We start from the raw sequence: 20,309 nt of genomic DNA on the forward strand, positions 1-20,309 counted from the left end.
GGTGAATACAAAAAAGACAAAAATTACAAACAAGAAAAACAAAAAAGGCGACATGCCAGCCGACGTAGCGATGCATACCAACTTCCTGCAATTCAACCAGTCGAGCCTGAAGGACTCGAACGTGGATTCTTGCTGGAACACCGAGAACATGAGCGGTTATATGACCTTGATGAGTCCGAATGGTCATCGCCAAGGCGTGCAAGTGAAGGTCTACCGGACGAGTGTCGAGCATTTCGCCGTAATTTATCCACAGAAAAAGGTATGCAGACCTTTGGGCGTGTTGAACTTGAGGAATACAATGATCGAACGTTATGGGGAGGAAGGATTTCTGGTAAGACAGAAAGGTTTCGATTCGCCAATTGCGTTAACCTTTCTCATGGAAAACAAGAAGGAGCTCGATTACTGGGTGATGGCCTTCACCGCAAGAACGAGCCCTCTGATGCATCAGAGCAGTCTGCCGATCGTCGAGGAGGAAGAAGTCTAAGGATGATTTCCCATATAGTCAGCGCGTCGTGTCACATGTACCAGTGTCATTCGCACGACGAGCGGCCGAAAGCCGCGAAATCGATCGATCCTTCTCCATCCCTTGTTAAGAAAGCTCGACAAAACGCAGAGTATTAATTTATTATATTCGGCTTCTGCATCTTCTCGACCCAACATATTTTCAACTCTCTATGTGTGACATATTCCATATATAATTTGAGAGCTGGTTTTCATCCGTTTGTAACGAGAGAGTTGCTCTTCCGGATTCCAGAAATATCCAGATATTGACGGAATTGAGACAACACCGGTCGTGGACCGACCTAATCCAGATTGGCGTCGAGAAAAAAAAACAGGTCATAGTTTTAAAATATATGATAACTTGATTTATTGGGACCCCTTAGGACGTTGATTGGACGTCGAGTTCTATCAACGACAAAAAGTCATCGACACGCGCGTATTGCATTAAAAGGGTCCAGTGAATTATGGCGCGAGGCCATGTTGCCAGTAGGCTCTAACAGCCAAGCAGCATCATCGATCCTAGCCAGCTGTGACCAATCGCAGGCGTTCCTTCTAGCCGGTGCACCAAGCAGGCTTCAAGGGAGACAAGGAGACACGAAGGAGGATCAAACTCTGTAAGGAGAAGAGTAAACGAGAAAGAGGAATACGGAAGGCAAGAGAAGCAGGGAGGAATAAAAAGGAGTAGGAGGGAGATGAGCGTTTCTCCCATGAGACTACCTACGCGGACTGTGCATACTAGTGTGATTCCTCTTCTCTTTCTCTGTGAAAATAACCGTTAACTTTGACCTGGCAACCGCGAGCTACCGCGGTTATGCTCTACCGATCACCAGTTAGAAAGAACTTCCAGGTGATTCGGTCGAGTGAGAGAGGGTCGAAATCGAGCCTCCGCTATAACAGCCGCTTGCAAGACTCGAACGACTTTTCAGTATCGAATCGAACCTGATCTCGAATCCTTGTAGATATCGAAATCTTGTTGGACAAACCAAGAAAATATCGAACAAACGAAGCAGAACCACCGAATTATTTTTTCTTTTATCTTTTTATCTTTTGTAAAGAATTCGTTTGAAAATACCCGATGATTAAGCCAAGCGTATCACATCGATTCAATCGATGATTATCGATGCAATTAAAATTAAAATACCCTTAATATATATTGAATTGTTTGAAATAGTCACATTTCGAAATGGATCATATAATTGCGATTGATCGAGCTGCCAATTAACAATACATATCGATCGATGGTATTCATTTATTATTCATTTATTATTTGTAGATAAAACAAGCGGAAAATCTCTTTCTATAAATTCATGAATTGACTATGAATTTCTGTAAAATGTCACGTATAATCAAAGTACGATATTTATAAAAAGATATGAATAATTTCAGAGACAGACAACTTTCTAATTTATAACACAGCCCAATTATTTTTTACGCGATCTCATATATTGTGTGATGAATGATACTTCATTATGTAGGTTATATCGATAAAACAGTTAATGAATAACCATTAGATTATGTCAGATTATGAAACTGATTTCATTCGTAACTTATTATAATCCAATAATGAATTGTCAGGCAATTAAAAAACTGAATATCACCGAAATAATTAAAAACCTTCCCTCGATAAAATTGATTAATTTTTAAGATTGTATCTGTACAACTCACCTGCATCATTTGTTATGGTTTCATCATTTGTTAAAAAATTACTTGAAAGTTTTCATTGGACTTAATCACGCCGTCTTCGATGCAGACCAACAAATTCAAATCATTCATATAATTAAAATATCATTTTCCAGTTCGGGTAGGATCAGATTCGATCGAATATACGGCAAACGTATCATTTACCCGTAGAACGAAATTACACGCCGTCGAGAGGCAGACCGTCAAGACGATTTAAAGAAAAAAGGAATCGTACTCGCTGCGAAATGCTATCCAAAGACATTTATCATTTTCGTTCGAACGCGTTGTTTAAGACAAGATATCCGAACAGTTGTGTTCGGCACGACCATTCGGCGTGACTGGTCGAGATCTCGAAGCATTTGTAAATCGATATTGTCTCGGACCGTTGATATAACTATCATTTCATGGTAAATTTTAAGATTGTCTGTGATATTACGTAGACGATGGCGTCATAGTTACAATAGGCTTCAAAGTAGTATGTACGGTGTTATGTTATAGCGACCAATGCATGGTGAAAATAAAAATCGAATGAAATCATTCACAGGATCCTGGAAGAGTTAGTCATCGTCTAATACGTTCGTATATTTTCGATTCCTTCGTTATCTATTATATACATACATACTTTATTTCACGAATCGAGAAACGAAACGAATCTATTATCAGTGTAACGATATAGCGTTCGTTTCCTTTTTTAATTTTGTTCTTTTTGTAAATACTAGGCGAATTTTTTTATGTATGATACATATATAAGTTGAAGTTTATATTGTAATTAAGTTTCCTGTCAATTCCTATTGAGTTTATTATTACGACCATGTATAGATATGTACGTCCCTTGGAGAGTTTTTTGATAAAATTTGCATGAACTACCAGCAACAATCTATTTCCAAGTTCTTCCGTTTAGAGCGATATACAAACCAATTATTGTAGTTTCATGTTCGCATTAATCAAACATATATATCGTATATATATGTCCGTATATGCATGTGTATATATATATATATGTATACATATACATACATATGTACGTGCAACAATTACATCTTTGTATATAATAAGAACTTTACGTATAATATAACTTATATTATACCTGACATGCATATATATATATATAGCATAAAAAGAACGTTTGAATTGAAAAAGGGCATATTATATAATAAAGATTGCTTTTTCTCACTAATACTGTTTTGAATTCTCCTTAATATATATCTGTACCTTCCTTTCTTTGACATTGACAAAGAATTTCATAGTAAAAGATAGTAATTTATTCTTTTGTTTCAGAAATAGTATCATCGAAGTCAAAATTGAATGCACTTCGTGTTCTAAATGCTTTAAACGTTTCGGTAAAATAGAATTTATTGCGAAGCGAATAGATTTATTATATTTTAAAAGTACGAATCGATTTAGATGTTTATTGCGTTGTTACAACTGTTACAGATTTAATTACAAGTGTTTTGCGAGTGCAGAAAAATATTGGCGCATTGAACTAAATAAAATTAATGATTTCCAACGATAACAGCGATCCTGCTGCCATTTACGAGAAAAGATATTTGTTTATCATGATTCGCAAAATAATTCCTTGTCATTATAAATTAGTATCAATTCGATGGAAAAGATGGATCTTTATTGGTGTAAGCTAATGACCAAATGAGGATAATCAGTCTTAAACTAGATAAGTACGACGTGTTTTGTAGAAAGCTGAGAATTTGCTTTTCTTCGTGACATTGTGAACAAAGTATTGTCAATAAAAAAACTTATCGAAGTGAAATACGCTGTCTTAACTCACATTCTTTCTTTCCAATTTATGATCAGTAATTAATAGCTGTGAGTATAATTATATATTTATGTTACAAGCGATAACCATAGTTTTATTGATAACCAGATAACTAACTGTTCGATATGACTGAAAAATCAAGTGATCTTTTCGCTTCATTCTATATGAAGGATAAAAGTAAGGACATTGTAACGTTTAATCAATTTAATTAACATCATGTTTATCATGAACATACATTTCTATGCCAAACATGGCAATGAGAAGCAAGAGCACAATAAACAACAAAAGTAAAAGAGAGAAAGACGTCAGTAAAGAGATTATTTTTCACAAGGACGATGTTCTCGAATTTTTAGTTATCAGTGTTGTTTTCGAACGGAATTGTGGATTTCCTTGATATGTAAATCGCTCAGTAATGGAAAACAGATTAAACGATATGTATTACACGTTACGTATGTAAATTACGTATATAATGTCAAATCTATTATGTACATTTACTCTCGATTATTACGAAATATTCGATAGAAAAGTTACGATAGTTACGATAGAGAGATATGTATTTTAATTTCTCAAGTCTGTCGTATCAAATTGATTTCATAATTAACATTCACAAACAAGTGAAAATTACACGAATGTAAAATATCGAAATTATCTTATCTTTTTACTTTGGAAGATCAAGGACATACGTACAGTTTTATTTAATAAACTAATATGGATGACCAACATCATGGACCATGGAAATGGTAACCTTGAAAACAATGACCTTTATCTTTATAGCTTTTGTTCCTGATAATAAATATGATATTTGTATTTTGTTACAATGCTACTGAAATTTCAATATGTTCTGTATAATACGTGTAACATATTCGTAAAATGCTATTTTATCATCATAAGTGTCGAAGTTTTAAAATCATAAGTGTTGAAAGAATAATACAGGTGACCATGAGGATGTGGAAACAGTAGCCTTGAGAAAAATTACCTTTAGCTTTATAATTTTTCTTTCTGCCACTTTCTCGCAACTTTGAACGTCACAATGACACTCGAGTGTCACGTTTAGAGCCAGTGCCACAACCGTGAATTCCATTGAATAAGCTTTATTTTAATCGCGTTATCTTATTTTCGATCAATCGCGTTGAACGTTTTATTATTCGATTCGCTCGAAGTTATCGCGAAACGATCGATCTTCAACGTAAAGGTAATTTATGTAACGCTAGAAAAGGTAGTTATAAACCTGAAATTATACACTTTCACTCTTCATAGCGTGACAAGGTCCAACCGTAGAACATGTTCGTTAAATTACGTAGAACTTGAACGTAGTTTCAATAATATTCGCTTGATCCGATTAATTATCACCCTTCCCACTTTCTTTTTGTATTCCTAATTATATAGGTTTCAGTGCCTTTTTCATTTGAATATTTTTACCTTATTCTATCTTGTTGTTCTTTTCTTTGGTACAAGAACTTTGTGAAAATTTGAAGATATATTAATTAATATCCGGTACTGTTCTTTATCTGTGCAATTAATCTCTATAATAATTTCCTTAAGGTTCTCCTTACGAGTTAAACTGTGACATAGATTATTCCCTCCCGAATAATATCTCCTATCATTGCCAAAGCAAGTTTGCAACGAAGCATAACATGCGATTAAAAACTAAATGAAACGTTGCAAAATAGTTCTGTAAACAACGAAACGATATCGATACGCAAAAAAACGCTATCATAGGTGTTGACAAAAATGAGCAAACGTAAAAACTCACTAAAAAGAAAAAAGAAGAAACGTGGTAAGATAAGGATTCTCGCGAATTAATGCCATCGCCGTCGTTGCGTATAATAAACGTCAACTATGTATAATGATATAAACGCGGCTAATAATAATAGTAGAAGAATTATTAACGCATTAACGCGAACCAATGGTACACGGCTATAGCAGTCGATAGAAGTAGAACTTGCATTAGGCATGAAAATGTTGGGCATTAGGCAAATGGTATGCTGTGGCGAGCTACGCGTGTTATGCACTTGCTGCTCATGAACATTCACAGTAAAATTCAATATATATGTTAATGTAATTTTTTCCTTGGTCTTATGATACTTGCAAAACGCTTATTTTTCGATTAATGTTAATTTCAATAGCACAGCGCCGGATGGGTCAACTCTATTCGATTCCGTGTTTCCGTATTGTATGTATCGAAGCTTTAGATTACTCAGCAAACACAATCGTTGACCGACGAGTCCAACAGACCGCAATCACGGCTATTGTTCGGTCTCGGGTCGTGTTATCAGAGTGAAATAAACAAGACGCATCTGAAACATGATAAGACAGAAGTGTTTTCTCTCGTATCGAGCATTCAAGTAGTTTGATACATATGTAAGGACAGACTGGTAAGAATGTAGTAATTTCAGTTGAAAGACGCGGCAGGTCATCGACATAGTTAGAGTTGTATAATTGTAGAATTGCACAGATAAATGATACTCGTCAAATTGTAAATGCAATCTCACGACAGAAATATTCTCTGTTAATGAACAGGGCAAGAAACACGAGAAAGCGTGTTACAATGTTTAAACAAGAATGTAAATTATTAATTTAGTAATGATTTATCAGTAGACGTTCAAATGGTTGCGTAATAACTATTTTGCGAGAAAAATGCACACGAGGTTAGATATATGTTTCTATCTCTTGGTTTATTAATCGACAAACGCTACTTTTCTTCCGACTGGTTTTATCACGAAACTTACTTTTAATACGTTTTCGGTGTTACTAATTAGATTGACAAAATATGCCCAGTGAATTCCTCGTGGTAATGAAATAGTTATATAACTATGTTATAATTATATAACTATGAATTTTTCATTAATTTTCAAATAATAGTTGCTCGATCGCAATTGAAAGAACGCGCAAATTTATGAATTTCTGTTCAAATTTCGTCTGACAAGAATACGTTCGATTTGTTCCAGGATCCATCGTATGTTATATATCCAAATCATAGTGCAAATTAAAAAGCTTTTAATAGAAATATTCGTATCTGGGTTTAAACGTTTTTATTTTACGAATAACCATATTGCGTCCAATGCAAATATCGGTTAGCAACGAATTTATTTTGAAGTTTGAAAATCATTTGATTTTGAAGATTAAATTTAAAGAAGCGATGTCATATCGATTGATTTTGAATCGGGGTTTATCATTGAAATTATTGAAAAATGTAATTGATCGTTCTCGCTTTGTTTTCCATTATTTTATCGTTTGCTATTTCCACATATTTTGCGAAACTAGACGATATCGATCCCTGACCCCTTGTCTTCCGGGCCATTTCGTTGTGAGATTAGAATACCATTTTTTGTAACATTATCCGTCTCCTTACATTTCCCACTCGTCTTCTCCTGTTTACGTGCGTTTCTGCGCGTCTCTTGCCGTCTCTTGGCAAAGACGTAAGTTGTACGTACATGACACATACTCGTATATACGTACGTATACATGCACCGACAAACGTTTGAAAAGCTTTGAAAGCCTTTCCAAAGAATAAATATCGACGCGGTGAATACTTTAAAATATGTTTGTAAAATATTTGATGTAACATTCTATTCTATTATTATCGGTGCGTTTGTCGCTGCGAGAGTATCCGACTCATTTTTCTGTACGCGCATAGTTGGCTAAAATATTACAAGAAAATAATAACGAGGAACTAAGGTCGTTCAATATCCTGTATGAGATAATAATGCGCATATAACATAGTTGGCTAAAAACTGTTAAAGTTTAAAGGTGAAAGCTTACATCCAATAATTTCTAGCGCGTTTTATTAATAAAAATGCAACGAAGCTCGACGTTTTATAAAATCCGAACGTTATCCATGTGCATACGAAAATATTTCGAAATTTGATTTATTTCAGAGAAGATTCCTCTGTTTTGTCGATAGGATACCCCGAATAATAATAAACGATAATAAATTAATTTACACGGTTTGGGCCAATTATATCCGATCGTACGTTAAAATTACATTCGGAATGAAGTTTTAATCGATTCCTCCTCTTTCTTATGCGTCAAATTCTCCTTTTTTCTTGCACGTCGCCTAACGCAGAGGATGTTTTTTATGCAAATTTGTATGTTTCTAGCAAAACAAATTGAACGTCTCGAATATTCATAACAAGGCAAGAATACACTGATGACATGTTTTGCCGGAGAAATAAATTTACATGAACAGATATATCTTACGTATTAAACGATATAAAGAAAAAAAAGAGAACAAAAAATATTTAGAATGCAAAGGTGACTTATCCTTATAATTTAACGAACATCAAAGCGTAATAACTCTTGAATTAATAATTTCAAGGTACGTATATAAATAACTTTATACTTTTCGCGAAGGACGAAAGATTATGTAGACTAATACGGTCGACGATACAGGATTTCATTCAAGAGATATCGGATTGTTTGGAAAATTCACATTGAAAATCGAAATACGTGTCAAAGGAATATATAAAGTTAATTCTCAGACTTTACACGATTTTTTTCCAACAACCTTCTGCGTGATACGAGGATGAGTCACTTTACTCGATAATACTATCATTTGCAACGAAGTTTTAGTCGTAGAAATTCTGTTCAATTCGGTATTTCGATTTGCTTTACCGCTGCCGTTCTAGTTATATTTAGTCAGATGGAATATTTCTTCGCAATGAAATTTCCATGTGGACGCTTCTTATTAATACGCTTTCGTTGATCTTTCTAATCATTCGCTCGATAACGTCATGAATATTATAAACAATGGAAGTTGTTATAATAGGAACTCTTAATTCTAACTTTAGATACGTTAATTTCCCATCGATTATAGAAAACTCTCTATCGATTCGCTATTTTCGAGTACCAAGCCTCTGTTAGTCGCGAATAAATCATTTTTCTAGGAGTTCGGAGTTTTCCAGGATTCGAGAAGCACGTCGTTATCGATATACTCATTGCCATTGTCTTTGCTACATTTACGTTGAGTGGGATTTTTCTTACAGTTAAAGTTGAGCAGACAAGAATTGAACCGAAGAAAATTGCGCGAGATTACGTAAGGCATATCGTATGTAGATTTCGTATTGCAAGTATGTGATCTTATGACAATGATAAGATACGTATGAGGATCGTATGTCGTCGTTGAGCACAAAAGAGTCTCTGCTTTATGATTTTCCCAAAAACCATCTTTTCATTACGCGAGGAACGGAATTACGTCAAGCAGTAAAAATCGAAAGATTATGTATGATGCGAAAAATTGTATCTTCATAGGAAGATCACGTAGCCGGCGATTAATTCATGCCATAAATTCGTCAAGTTTATCCAACACACATGGTCCACGCGAATGGACCGGTTCGTTGCATTCTCAAACGGAAGAGATTACATGAAATTAACTAATTACGCTCAATTATAGACATTTTGTACGAGATACGTACTAAACGCCGAAGAATGTTATCTCTGAACCTGACTTCCTGAAGAAAAATGGTACAACGATCCGTTTGGAATTCCAAGGCATTTGCCAACTTGAAACGAAACAAAGAATAACGTCGTATACAATCGCACAAATTTCTTCCTACTAATTTTCACATTTGTATCAAAGCCCTTTCTATTTGTGTCGTAAGGAAATGATAGAAAGATCGTGGGAGAAGTTGCACGACTCTGTGCTAACTGGTGGTATGTCATTTCCTACTTCCTTCGAACGAAAGAGATTTATAGCGAAACTTGCTAAGAGACGGAACATGGTATTTGTCGGAATAAAAGAGTTCTCGCTCTGGCGAATATGTGACGAGCGGTAGAAACGAGTGTTGCTGGCACCCCTTGACGACTTGTCCTTGTCGACCTCGAGAGTTACCGGAGAGCATAGACCCTTCAGGTCGTCATGGCGACCAACTAGAGACCCCAAGAAGGCGGTCAGAGAATATCTCGTTCGTCTCCCTTTGTCTTCGTCAACTAATTTTTGCAAATCTTTCTACCATTCTTCCTGAAAGCTTACAAAATTGCTTTTGTTATCTCTTCTACGACGTTCTTGTCAGCTTGAGGATTTATCGTTTTATTCGTCATTCCGTTTCTGAATTCCGTTTGTCAATAAAGAGGACGGGCAAAATATCCGATCGTAATAGAACAAAAGTTATTTGCTCGTAAACTGTCCTTACATTTCATTGAGTTTTAAGGTCTGTTCGGTTATCGCTAGTTCAAATATTGATTTTCCCTGCACCATCTTTGCATTGAGTCATCGAAGGAGAATGTTTCACAGATAATTTCCATGTTAAACTACCGATTCTTTGTTGCCTGCGATAATTTTCGTTCCAAAGTCTCTTAACTGTCCGATGTTTAGTTTCCATGCAGCAAACGTCTGCTTTCTCTCTCGGTCGCCGGCATGTGAATTTGGAAACGAACTTATTAAACGCACGAATAGAAGGTTACTTCAAAAACGAAGTAATTTCGCGTAAAAATGATGAGAGCCTCCCACGCTCTAAAATTACTTATTTTTACTATCGTGGGATACGAGCTTCTTGCATAATGACCTTACCCATTGCGAATACGAGATTTCGTATGGGTACACCTTAGTATACGGGAATAACGTAACCGGAAGGAGAGACTGTCTTCCTTTCCACAATAAATCGCTCATCTTGTATAATATACGTATAAAAACGCACGATGCGTTTATTCGTATAATTTCGGTTCAGAAATTATTTGGAATTATTTTAAAAGAGGGAATTTTTAACGATGATAACGATAATCCTTTCTATACAGTATGGTAAGAGATTAAAAGATCGGGCTGTTCTAAAATTATCGAACATGTAATGTCCACATCTGCGAGACTCGAAATATTAACAAAATATACGTCTAAAAAAGCGTGAAAGTAAAGAAAAATGAAATCCTGTCCCGAAGGTTTCGAGAAACCTGTCTTTCAAAATCTTGTTACTTTTCTGCGATTCGGTGCGGCAATACGGTGTGATTCAAGATTACGTAACACTGTTAAAGCAGTTTCACTGCCATGTATACCGGATTCTGTTATATCGTATTGTACAACATGATATCGCTTCTTTCACGTAACTATTCGCACATAATTGATTTTGATTTACATACGTACATTTCCATGGAGATACGCTCACAGGGGGTCTGAGCGATTCGTATTAGGTCAATTGAGACGACGATTTTAATTCGTTTCGATACGACTGCATGGTAACAAATAATAAAGCCCAGTTGCTGTAGCAATAAGACCACGAGCTTCCTGGTACGTTTCCATTGGAAATTCTCTGTTAACCGGTTGCGTTAAAACAATAGTAGTGCGTTTTCATTCCAACGATTATCGCAGATAATCGTTGCTTTTCATAATTGTAGAGTCGAAGGGGAAAAAGATAGAGAAATATTTGTTTTCAGTAATTTCAAGGTATACGCGAAGGATTTAGAAATATCTTTCGCGTGACAATAAAATAATCTATAATTAAACGAAGTAATGACACGAAAGAAAAAAATGCGACAATTGCCATCGCGTGATGCGCTTCTCGCTTCTTTTTACCAAGCAACTGCGTTTTGCTTTCGCAACACGCAACACACCCGTAAAGACGTTACGCGCGCAACACGATTCTTGCCACTCGTGCCAAATTTTCACGTGACATCATGCATCCACGCGCTCATTCTCCGAATCGATCTTCATTCGCTATCGATAGTCTAAACATCCGCTCATTTCGCTATCACTTTACACACCTTTCCACTCTTCCATACTCGTATATCGCTTCCGTATTATTTTCTCAGACGCGCGTAACAAGCAATATCTCTGTTTTTCTCGATTCTTCTAGCCGTCTAATAAATAAATAAATTTGCATTGCGTTCAAAGCAACAAAACTTTGGGAAACGTTGGACGAACGAAGGAAAAGGTACGTCGATGTCGATTAAGCGACCGAGTGTATTCCTTGCTTTTATCATAATAGAATTGAACTTTCTATTCTGTTGTGTTATGTATCCGCAATTAAATTACCTCTGCAACGGTGTTAATTTCAACACGGTTTAATGGTAATCAATAGCTCATTAAGGGAAGAAACTTAGTGGAAGATTCCTCATCGCTCACGACCGGATAAGCATGCATTAGGTTCGGTGATTTTATCGATTTTTCATTTTTCTAAAAGCGTTACAGGTCATTCGAGTTATACCTGGTACACGCTTAATCGACGATGACGATATTCGATCGATGCATCGATTCTTCGACTGACGTCATTACCTATCTCCTGTTATCTAATCCATTCATGGTGTAATTTTAAAGTTGGATACATGCCTCGATGATAATGCAAAGTAAATAAAAGGATGTGTTCAGGATGTTCAACGCGCAACGTGGCTGACATAAGCGCGATACAAACGTAACCGTTTTAACGAACGTGATTAACGTTTGGTAACTTTTGAAATTAATGAATTTAAAACTGCCGGAAGTTATTTCTACTGTTTACGTGTCTATGCTTTGCACATCGCGTCACGAAATGTGATTTTTTATTCATACGCGTGTTGACCGTGCGATATTAGAAATCGCGCGACGCCGTAGCATCGCGGTCCTTTTTTTTACGAAACTGAAATTACCAATTTTAGGAAAAATTTAGACGGACGACTAAAACGTAAATCGATTTAAATAATTATTCAAAAATTCTCGCCTCTGTTTTCTAATCACGTAATTATCGTATTTCGTTTCGAAGTTATAGTTTCGAGTTACTCGTTAATATCCTGCGAAACGTGATAGCGAGTTATAAGATACACGTGCTGCGTTATTGCACATGCATGTACACGTTTAGAATCACATTCGTTGAGCGCGTGCTTTTTTTCCTACACGTGATTCTCATGTGTGCATATATATATATAAATATATGTACAAATACGTACGCACTAGATATATACAAATCTAACAATGGCATTAGAATAACGTTCGATAGAAACTATAGCGATTTTTCACTTTCGACGATTAACAAAATCTAAGGATTTGCACAGTACCCGATACTTTACTCTATGCCTATGAGATGTAAAAAGTTAGAAATTTTTAAATTTTTCCTTCGCTTATATAAGTACATTTACGGGTAAGAAATATAAATACATTTCTTGTCATTCGTTGGTTGCAAAACAGTTAATTCAACGTATAGAGAATAAAACTTTGCACGCGTGACTTCCCTTTAATTTTTCAGTCAACGTAAACCGGTTACGTTTGGTTCTAGTTGCACTCTTAACCATGTGATTGGTATTATGTGGGCTGTAATGGATAATTTATCGTTGTGGACGTATGAATTCTTGTAATACATACGTACGTATATAAATACTATATATAAATTAATATATAACGTAAGATGATCGAAGGAACCGTTTAAAAATCCTAAATTTATATACGTATATGGAAATATAAAATTATTTATAAGATCGATTCGATTCAATTTTCTACGATTAAACGATTACGCTTAAAATAGTATTAGGCTATACTTAAAGGTATAAAATAGCCTCCTAACGAAATAAGAAATACAATCTCCAACGTTGCCCATTCACATTGTTCTTTCACAATTGCAAACTGACACGTTCTTAATGTCATCTTACCAATGTCGTTACTTTCTCCATGGGTTGCACGCTGTTTCAACACGACGAATACTTGAAAACGTGTAAGAATATTATGAAAACGATTTTTCTTTTCTCTTCCTCGTCCTTCTCGGTCTAATTATGGCTCTTTCGGCATTTTTATTTCGAGGTGTCATCGTTCTAAGCCGGCTACTTTCATCGTTTCCTAGTCATTCTGTCGCATCATTTTTCTTGGTATTTCTTTGATACAGGCACTTTCGTCTCTTTCATCATCGTTTCAACCGGTCTACTTTACTGGTTCCATTTAGTTTCAAACTTGCACGAACGAACAGTACGATTCTTAAATTAATATCCTCGTTACGTTAATTTAGGACTTTCTTCCGTACTTTTATTGCTTCCAAACTTGCGTATCAATCTAGTTACGAGTTTGCCTTTAAAAACGTGGAATAATCGTAAATTTTGCTCGAGACTTAAAAATTTTAAAGACGAGAAGTTCTAGACAAAAACTTTGAAACAAAATATTAAAGATCTATATTAAATTTGACGAGGAAAACCTTGTGTTATTTCATTTCAATGTCATTTTATATTATTTTTATATAACTAAATTTAATAAACGATAGATGTATTGAAACATATTTATATTTTTGGAAAATAAAAAGATTACAAATAACTAGAAAATTATAGATAGATAGGAAAATAATCATCCAATTTGTGTATGTACCAGCTATACTGCGTTACAAAACGATATACAGAGAAGGATAGAATGGTGGAACGGATAGAGGCCGAGCTTTGTAAACTGGAGTTCCCAGGTTCGAAACTCGGCGTCTATGTAAAATGTGGTTTTTCCCCATATTCCTTTCTCTTTCCATTCTATATAGTTAAAGTCTTTATATAGTTATAACAACGCAATACTTTGTACTACAGTCCTACAAGTGTTATCCATGATAAGTTTTCTTAATTCTTACATGGACGTCAAATGGGACTAAAAGCAAACTCAAGCCATGTATTTGATAAGCCAGTTTTCGTTACTTAATATGGTAGTATCGAATACAGGAGAACGTGGTTACAAAATTACTTTTTTTATTCACCTCGATGTTCTTGATAATTTTTACCATTTATAGTAATACCATTTTTACCATTTATTGTATTTATATAATTGTAATTAAAAATAAACGACATGACAAATATCGAAAACTTATGCGATATAAGATATTCGGGTTTAAAATTATAGCATATATATATATCTTTTATAAAGAAATTAATCATTTGCTCATTAACGTTCAACGAGATTCTACTTTATTGATCTTCGATACGAAATAATTCTTTTTAATCTTTCATAAACAAGAGTTACACCCATGAAATTTGCGGTCATCCGTCTCTTGCTTATTACAAATCAGTATCTGTTTGTCTACTGCGGCAGATATCTATTTATAATTGTATTTTTTACGACACCGATAAAACGATTTGGAATGAACAAATACTAAATACATACGTCAAACTTGTACTGATAACACCGATAAACAGTAATTTTAGCTCTCCGAGGAAATAAGATGCCTCGTTATATCTTTTGCCTATGATAATGAATTATTTTTTCCCTTGAAGATAATACTATTCTCCTAAATGTAAACTTTCGGTGAATTGGATTCGTTAACAGAAGTTTCCAGCGTTTGTTATGTCATTGCTTTTTAGTCGAAATTAACATTCAAATGGGTGATAAAAATTGGATGTAGAACGTCAAGTATAACGAGTTTAAATAAATTAGGTTAAAGTGTAATCTGACATTGAATGAAAAGTAAATTTGCCAAAATTAGATATATCGTTGCTCTTTTCGTTAAATATGTTTTTAATTAATATTTTCTGAACAAACAAATACTTGGCATAAACGTGAAGTACTCCTATCGGATGTCGAGAAATTCCAGAAGTTCGGGATATTATTCTTTATACGTCTCTTTTCACGTTCATAATGCAAAGATTATACGAACAATTTTTATTGGGATTTCGTTCGCTCTGTTAATTACTGGCTTAATAATTACAGCACATGCAATTCGATAGAAATATCTCGTATACGAAAATCATCAAAGAGAAATTTATTGGAAAGTATAACGAGGCTGAGCAAGCTTATCTCGCGAGTGTAACGTGCAAATTCACTTAGAATTATAGATCAACTAACGATTCGCGTGCATTTATTAAAAAATGCATTATTATTCATGTTAGACGCGTAAAATGTGACAAACAAGTACCTTGGACTACGGTTTTACCGATTACCGAATACGTGCTAATCGAGCCATCCATACTTATTATATTAACATGTTAATTAAGCTTAAAGTTCGTTGCTTTGAATTTAAAAGAATTATAAAGTCACATGCACCTACAATTTTTTCAATTGTATAAAAATATCGCATTGCATATTTATTGTATCGCGAAACATCGTATAATAATTTGCATGATCGTTCACGGTCAAATTAATTAAACTACATCGACTTTTCAATTATGTAACTATAATTTCCAAAATCGACGTGATTTTTGCATATTATACATTTTTTTGCACACGCATGATTACACAGGCATCTGTGTATTTAATAAGTTATTAAATGTCTAAATGCATATCATTAAGCGCGTTATAATTTAACAGAGAAAAAATTATCGTTCATTGATTAACGTTCATAAATTCGTTTTAATTAATCCCTTAATTGCATACAAGATCGCAGTATCGCTGCTTCGAATTAGCATGCAAACATAATTTTTTAATATCGCATATTTTATCCGTTGATTATTGCTATTAATACGACGTGATCAGATCGTTTCAACGTTTCCCACAAGATCTTCGCGTTTTCCATACTTTGTTTATCTCTCTGTGTTGCTGTAATTTTCTATTTATCTTATATTTTACAATAACGATATTCCGTATTCAATTGGTTGACATTTCTTTTCGTTTTTTTAGTTTTACGCCTTTTCGAGAGTAAAGTATCTAAACAGGTTTGATCGCAACTTTATGCCTGAAGTTCTTGTTTGTTGCTTTTTATGCTGAAGCTTGGATTAAGTGCAATACTTACGCGTTACTTGCCACGTGTTATTGTTTACTCTTTTTGTTTCGAATTGCTTCATCTTCTTTTCTACATGATGTTGTCATATTGATTTCCTGTCTAGAGATATATCCACGTATAAGATAAAAATATCGATACAGAAGCAAAAAGATCTCGATACTATATTTTTAGCACGTTAACATTATGTCAACAATTATAACATTAACGTAGAAATACTTGCTATCCTTTTTATTGCTATTACTATTACCGTAACATCGTAATAACATAACTCGAACGGAACGAAACTTACGCTTGTGCTTATTAAACGATTCACACAATGTTCTATTGATAATTCCTATTATCGTTTCTTGCTACATTTAACGATGACTTTTAGGTGTAGTTTTTGTATCATTCTGCAGTTTTCTAACGGTGCTGTAACTTTTCTCAGAACAAGTATAATACTCGGTTTATCATTATCCGATAAGAGTGTGCAAGGAAAGAAAAGTCAAGCCTGAGATAGATTATTATGAATTATACTACGCGAAAATACCTATTTTTCTTGATTCCTTTCTGAAATACAATCGCAGCAATACGAATCTTATTTAAAAGATTAATTTCATTCGATCGCTATATGTTTAATAGAATTGCATAAGCCGAGCTCGTTTTGTGAATAACGTGGTTTAAAAATACAGCTGTGCAAGATTGATTAGCGGTAAATTTGTCACGTGTCGACATCGAGATGGCAGAAGAATTAATTCCGGATATGACTCACGCGAACCCGCTATCATTTGCATTCATGCTCGTCATTACAACCTGCCGAATAAAAATTCAGTTTAATCGTTCCACTCATATTATAACTAAATTGCACGATTTTATACGATATGGAACATTTACGATAGCAAAAATCCATAGAACGTATATATAACGTTCTCCTCATATGTAAATTGTATTTTACATCTTCTTGAATTTTTCTTTCGTAATAGTTGACGCGTATTTTCTTATACCTCTTTCTCTATACTTCCTGTCACAAAATTAAAATCGCGGAAATAATTAAGCTGCTGGATTTCTTTCGGCGGCGTGTCTTTCTCCTAATAGTCGTATACACAAAGTATGTAAACGAGGCAGAACGTGGTCGAATTGCATGACTCAGTCTATATAAATATATAATTAAAATCGTAATACGCTGACTCAGTGTTTCGGAGGTAAGTTCACTGGCAAAAACAGCGATCCAGTTTTTCCTTCTTATTAGTATAGTATCCGGCGATCCTGGGAATTCCCAAGCAGGCATTCTATTTTCGATTCCATCTTATTTCGTTCGTGACGATATTAATACGCTATGCACCGTAACGAACCTTCGATTTATAATTAATGGAAAATATGCACGTAACTCTGTCCATCCAAAATCAGAACTCAATTAAGTAGCCAGGCATAAATTATCGATCGAAAGGAAACTACGCCTACGGCAGACAGCGGCGTGCTCGTTCAATCGAAAGTGTAAGAGGCGTTCATTAATAATTAATGAAGTATCGATCAATGTTCGAAATAGACAGATTCGTATTCTCCGGCGTTCGATCTTTGGAAAGATTGAGCGCCTAAACTTCGTCCCTGTTTTATGCATGATACTTCTATCGCGTTAAAAATATAATATTATAAGCGAATATCGGACTACAGCTTATTTTATATTTATTTATCTGGCTGTTTAAAAAGACACAATGCCTTCAAACGATCGTTACGTAACAACGGATATGGCATTAATTAGTCGATCCTGTGTTTGCAACTAGTCGTTTATAATTGATTTCTTTAATCGATCTGAGTCACCTTTACATAACGTTCGGCTCAAGATTGATAGAGCATAAACGCATACAATGTTTAAAAAAGTTGAAATTTCCAAGTATCGATTGATCGCGTCAATATTGATTACAAATATCGTACTTTACGAAAATCTATGTTAAATTATATAACGTAACACCGAGGGTATCTTAAATTGTAATAAATGATAACACCTGCTCTGTAGAAGCAGAATCGATGATACGCTTAATCTAACAGTGTATTTAGAAGTCAAGCAATTAATTGATATCGTTTGTATCCCTTTAATCGGTGGGGTCTTTGAATCGTTTACTCGTTGAACGTCTCATCTGCTTCTGGATCTTGCGCTTCGTGGCTTTTCATTGACTAGAATACAGAATACAGAATATATAAAAATAATTTGATCGATACAATAGGTTTTGCGGTATTAAATAATTAAAAATATATAGAATTAAAAAATATTCGAAATATCTATTGCTTCTAGCAAGAAAAATGGGAATAACAATTTCAATACTATTTCTATCGTGTATCGCAATCGTAATTATTACATTCATTGTTCTTACAATTTCTAAAGTATTCCATTCTTCGTAAAAGGCGTACGATTACCTTAATGTAAGTTTAGTAACAACTTTGTAATCGTAATCGATACTCACGTCGGTTGTTACAACGCTACTTCTTTCTTCTTGAAAAATTGAAAAGCATTATAGCAGCTATGTTTGATATATATATCACCAAAATAAAGAAAAGTTACAAAATACCACTCTTTTAAATTAAAAGATAAAAATTACAAACAGAACTTCTACGATAAAATGTTCGAGAATAGATAACTTCTCTTTTCATAACTCTTGTACTGATTGTGAGAGTCATACAATCTATTATAATATACATACGTTCTGGGAAAACGGTCTTGGAAGAAATAATAGATTCTTGGAAAAGAAGGCGTCGCAATCTTCTGTAATGTTTGGCAGCTGTAGTACAGATAAAATACACCCAGCAAGTATCTATATAATTATTTATGTGAGGTTCATATATACATAATTTCATAATAACAAAATTTCGTCATTTCTACGATTCTCGAGAATAACACTTCGAGATAAAAATAATATAAATTTTGTATATTTTTTGACAGTAATAAAGACTAGAATTCAATTAATAATAAAGGTCAAAAGATGGAAAAATAAATACCATAATTGTTGAACGATAACTATTTGCCTCGTTCCATTGTAATATACCATTACATTAGCTTGGTATAATAATGCTTGATCATAAATATACCAGCAATATCCAAACCAAGTCTATTCACCTTCGTATTCACTATTTTTACGTTTGCTGTGCATCGGGATATTTTCGTTCCAAGTCGAAAGTAACTAAAATTAAAACAAACACAAGAGTGAGTGTAGTAAAAGTAACGTAGTACTCAGGAAGGCGCGAAGAAGAGATATTCCTGTAGATAAATCAATTGATTTTACATCTACTTTTAAGTGTGCAAATAAAAGAAGATAAAAGATTGTAATAAAATTTAAAAGGATAGTATGGCGGATCAATAGCGATAATTAAATTGCTGTTTAATATTAGTACAGTAGATTAATGTAAAAATAAAATTTAGATTGTTATAATTTGAAATTTGTAGCTAAAAATTATTTAAAAAAAAATGAGGACCAAGAATGGTCGATTACCATCCCTGGTGGGGATCGAACCCACGACCTTTGGATTAGAAGTCCAACGCGCTATCCTCTGCGCCACAGGGACTTGGTGTACGTAATGTTTCTTATGATAATTAATAAAATATAGTTAATCATAGATGTCGCTGATGTACGTAATAGTTTATGTTAACCAGTGACGTATAAAAAAGAAACGAAACGATTAAAATTCTAAGCGCAAGTTTAAACACAACAAATTGATCGATATATTAAACAAATTTCAGAAAACTGATTATTTTACATAGTGTAATTATACTTTCTACTCTCGTTTTGAAATTTTGTTTAATGTAATCCTTTTTTTACGTC

The 20,309-nt window shown here is 34.3% G+C and overlaps 1 non-coding gene across 1 annotated transcript; it reads right to left on the reverse strand.

The window, feature by feature from the left end:
• Positions 1 to 19,979: 19,979 nt before the first annotated feature.
• On the reverse strand, positions 19,980 to 20,052 carry TRNAR-UCU. Its single transcript has one exon. It is a non-coding gene; the product is annotated as a tRNA-Arg (tRNA).
• Positions 20,053 to 20,309: the final 257 nt, after the last annotated feature.

The sequence above is a fragment of the Bombus terrestris genome, chromosome 14, assembly GCF_910591885.1.
Source record: "Bombus terrestris chromosome 14, iyBomTerr1.2, whole genome shotgun sequence".
Taxonomy (NCBI): domain Eukaryota; kingdom Metazoa; phylum Arthropoda; class Insecta; order Hymenoptera; family Apidae; genus Bombus; species Bombus terrestris.